Consider the following 4,512-nt stretch of genomic DNA (forward strand, 5'->3'; position numbering starts at 1 on the left):
GTTCGGTGCAGGGAGCTCAATGGGCCAATTTCTTCCACCCTGTGTGAGTCTCCATGGTGGCAGGGAGTTACGTATCTGCAGGGGTTAGTCAGTCTGATGCTAACCGTGTACCTCACACGGGGCTGATATGGTAAAACTTCCCGGTGAATTTGTTAACGTGAGCCGGATATTGTTGTTGGATTTCAGCTCGGAGTTATTCCACGGAGATCGCGGCCTCGCTTGTCCCAGTTCTGATGTTCGCCGGCCTGATCGCTTCGGCGTGGTTCATCCACCGGAGGAGGGACACAGGTCTGTAACGTCCCACGGGGATGGGATTTGTTCCCCGGGGCATGGCACTGCCGTCCCCGCCCCAATGTAACTTTTTCAGCTGAACAGGGTGGGGGCACCCGGTGAAGGAGGTGATAGGTCAGGAACTAGAGTAGGCCGTGATCCTGACAGTAGGGAGGGAGAGCACTCACAAAGTTAGCCTCCTGGATCGGGTAAATATGACTAATACCCCCACTCCGTGTCACCTCAGAGAAGAGGAGAGACATAAGATCATGTGAACCAGGAACAGGAGGAGGCCATTCAGCCCCCTTGAGTCCCTTCCCCTTCCCCTTCCCCTTCCCCGAAACTTAATCCTAACCCTGGCCCGAACACTAAGCCTCGCCCTCACTCTAACCTTGGCCCTCAGTCACACATTAACCCTAACCCTCACCCTATCCCTGTCACAGCTGGTTAATATGCATTAAGATGGGTTTGACAAATCTCATCTATTGATGTGTTTGTTCTCTGTTTATGACTGAGAAAAGGTCTTGGCAGCTCCTGTCTGTAACGGTGCAATATGCTAAGAATGTCCTCTCTCTCCCTGCAGGCAATTCCTCAACTGTGTCACACCCAAGAGGTAAGGGGATGAAACTGCAGCTTTTATATTTTACGTTGTTATCTCGATTCCTCTCAGGGAAAGAGTACAAAGAGGGAAGCTTGAGTATTACCGTATCCTTTTAACATGAGCCGAACAAACCAGGAAACCTTACGCCTGGAAGGTCCCAGGTGGCTTTTATTCATTCACAGGGATGTGGGTGTCACTGGCAGGGCCAGCATTTATTGCCCATCCCTAACTGTTATAGTTAACCAGCTTCTGGAATCACATGTAGGCCAGACCAGGTAAGGATGGCAGATTCCCTTCCTCAAACAACATTAGTGGAAACCAGATGGGGAATTGGGCAGCTCCTTGAGGGTGAGAAAGCTCCATGTTGCTGTTTTGTTGAAGCTGAGCGTGGCGTTGAAAGCATTGTGTTCGAAATGACAACTTCCTTCCCTTCCCCTTTCTGCTGGAAATAGATGCCAAGCTTCTGGTGAAGGGGCAGCAGCCAGCAATCTGGAGTATGCAGTAATTGGAGCAGCACACAATGCTGGTGAGTGCCATTGAATCGGTGTGATTAAAGAGCCCCACACAGTGACAGTGCACCATAACCTGGGAGGAATTCTGGACAAACGTCCGAGCTGTCGGATGGGCTAGAATGGGGCAGATTTCCTTGGAGCTGTGGAGGCTGAGGGGACAGGACAGAAGCTAGGAAACAGGAGTAGGCCGTTCAGCCCTCCGATTCTGTTCTGCCATTCGTTATGATCATGGCTGACCATCTAACTCAGTCCCTGGTTCTGAGAGAAACTAGGAGACCATTCAGCCTGCCCATTGCCCCACCCATTCAGGAGAGTCACAGATGACCATCCAACTCAATCCCCGGTTCCCCGCTTTCTCCCCCAGACACTTCAATCCCTTTCACCCTCAAAGATGCCAACTCCTCCTTCTTTGAGATGCATAAAATGATAAAGGGCAGACATACGGTGGACAGGAAGAAACCTTTCCCCCTTCTTGAAAGAATCAATGACCAGGGGGTTGGGCACAGAGATTGAAGGTAAGGGGCAGGAGGTTTAGAGGGGGATGTGAGGGAAAATGTTTTCATCCAGTCGGTGATGGGGAATTTGCAACTCACTGCCTGTAAGGGTGAGAGAGGCAGAATAGCTCATCACTTTGAAGAAAGATTTAGATGTGCACTTGTGATGCCAAGGCTATGGGGCCAGGTGCTGGGGAAATGTGATGAGAGAATAGGGAGGTGGTTGCTTTTCACTGGCACAGACCTGATGGGCCAATGGGTCTTCTGCTGAGCTGTAGACCTCTATCTTCAACCAGTGTCTTTTCCAGATGGCTCTTGCTGTTAATACACTGTAACTGGACCTCCTTCAGGGTGTTTTGCCTGACACACCAATGCTTATTTTATCTGAAGTAACATTAGAAACTGAGGGCGCAGTACTCTGGTATTGAGAAATCCAACTGATGTTGGTTACAATGAGTGATTGATTGTGTACAATGGCTTGGTTCCTCAGAGATACAAGTGCTCCATGCAAATGATAATGAAGGGGAGCAAGCTTCCTGTATAGCAGTCTTTATAGTGGTCATAGCTAACTTAATGATCACCAAGGATATTATCTGTATGTATATTTATTTATTTATGCATCTTTTATCTAGATAAGGCTATAGGACCATAACATATAGGAGCAGAATTAGGCCATTCTGTCCACCAAGTCAGCTGTGCCACTTGATCAAGGCTGATCTGTTTGTCAACCTCATTCCCCTGTCTTCTCCCGTAAGCCTTGATCCCCCTTACTAATCAAGAACCTATCTATCTCTGTCTTAAAACATCCGTCTGTCTATCCATCTATCAGTCGATCAAATCTGTCCATCTAGCTCTCAAATTTATTATCTATCCATGAATCTATGCATTGATGATGCACGTGTCATTTAGCCCATTATAATGACGCTCTCTGATAGATGTGTGTTTCTCATGTGCACTTTATTTCTTTGTAGAAGACACCGCTGCAGATATAGTTTATTCAGTGGTCACCACCAAGAAGAGAACGGAGTCTGGTAAATATTTTGGTTGTTTAATGCTATGATTAAGAGAGAGAGAGAGAGGATCATTGCAGCTCCAACAGTAGCACGATTCCAGTTGCTGTGGAAATGTCTTTGTGTGTGGCCAGTTCCAAATAGAGAAATACCACAGTGCTTGCAGTGACAGGAGTTTGAGGGAACAGAGGGTCTGCCAAAAGAAATCTCCAGCACTTATGAAGGACTGGACTGTAAACCAGCCAATCGGAAACAAGCCCCGATCTGATCTGCTCTGACCCTTTGTTCTCCTGCAGATAGAGTAAAGGATTTAAAGATGATTTATACGTTGTCAGTGACTCAGAACAAACACACAGAACAAACAGAAAGGGATAGTAGGAACTGCCGATGCTGGAGTCTGAGATAACAAGGTGTGGAGCTGGATGAACACAGCAGGCCAAGCAGCATCAGTGGAGCAGGAAAGCCGACATTTCAGAAAATGAACAAGAGTCCAGACCCGAAATGTTAGCTTTCCTACTCCTCTGTCCCTGCCTGGCCTGCTGTGTTCATCCAGCTTCACACCTGGTTATTCCAATCAGAAAGGGAATGGCCTAGTGATATTATCACTGGACTGTTAATCCAAAGACCCCAGTAATGTTCTGGGGACCTGGGTTTGAATCCTTCCACAGAATTTGAATTCAATAAATATCTGGTATTAAGAGTTTAATGACCATGAAACCATTGCCGATTGTTGGGGAAAAGCCCAATGAATTTACTAATGCCTTTTAGAGAAGGAAGCTGCAATCCTTACCTGGTCAGGCCTACATGTGACTCCAGACCCACAGCAATGTGGACAGTTAGGGGTGGGCAATAAATGCTGGCCTGGCCAGTGACACCTTCATCCTGTGAATGAATGAAAAAATATATCGCTGTGTGTGTTGGTGACTGTGTTATGATGGTGGTCGCTTCCCAATTACTGTTTTGAACATGTATATACATTCTCTGTGTGACAAAAGCAGTGGGACATGCATTTTATATTTAACCGAGGCAGACGTAGATAATTTTCTCATAAAACTAAGAACTGTGGATGCTGGACATCAGAAATAAATTCAGATATTTCTGGAGGAACTCAGCAGGTCTGGCAGCATCTATGGATAGAGAGAAAGCAAGTTCCATTTTCCTCATATAATACTCAAGGCGGATATGCCAAATGCTACCACCTGCTGATTTGAGATGACGGAGAAAATAAAAGCACTGCATGTCATATTGTTGCTCAGAAAGATGAACTTGCAATTATCACACGGATACCTGTCAACACCCACAAGGGACATTTGAACTGAAGTTGACCTTATGTACAATGAAATCCGAACACATTCTAGCCTTTGTCTGAAGGGAATGAGCAGTAAATGGTCATGTTCTACATGACCACCATCCTGCTCTTTCATAGAGAGAGAGAGAGAGAGAGAGGGAACTGGGTGGTGTTTTAACTTTTTCAGAGTCACCACGCCTCAGCAGAAGGGAGAGGTTCAGAAGAAGCATCCTTCAGGGTAGCCTCAGCTGGTGTGGGAATTGTACCCATGCTGTTGGCAAGGGTTGGCGTGTAATGTATTACAAAAACCAGCCATCTAGCCAACTGAGCTATCTGG

General features: G+C 46.6%; 3 protein-coding genes and 1 pseudogene across 7 annotated transcripts in view; 3 read left to right on the forward strand and 1 right to left on the reverse strand.

Moving 5' to 3' along the window:
• The window catches only part of LOC109929682 (histone H2B 7-like), an 823,479-nt gene that overhangs the window by 415,221 nt on the left and 403,746 nt on the right, over window positions 1–4,512 (forward strand). The gene's annotated exons all lie outside the window — the stretch shown is intronic.
• The window catches only part of LOC125488138 (histone H2B 7-like), an 844,706-nt gene that overhangs the window by 415,209 nt on the left and 424,985 nt on the right, over window positions 1–4,512 (forward strand). The window lies entirely within an intron of this gene.
• Window positions 1–4,512, forward strand: part of LOC109926824 — a 162,587-nt pseudogene that overhangs the window by 148,485 nt on the left and 9,590 nt on the right.
• LOC125488142 (zinc finger protein 239-like) overlaps window positions 1–4,512 on the reverse strand; it is a 341,309-nt gene that overhangs the window by 124,122 nt on the left and 212,675 nt on the right. The window lies entirely within an intron of this gene.

The sequence above is a fragment of the Rhincodon typus genome, unplaced genomic scaffold (genome assembly GCF_021869965.1).
Source record: "Rhincodon typus isolate 14 unplaced genomic scaffold, sRhiTyp1.1 hic_rhity00000051, whole genome shotgun sequence".
NCBI classification, from domain to species: Eukaryota; Metazoa; Chordata; class Chondrichthyes; order Orectolobiformes; family Rhincodontidae; genus Rhincodon; species Rhincodon typus.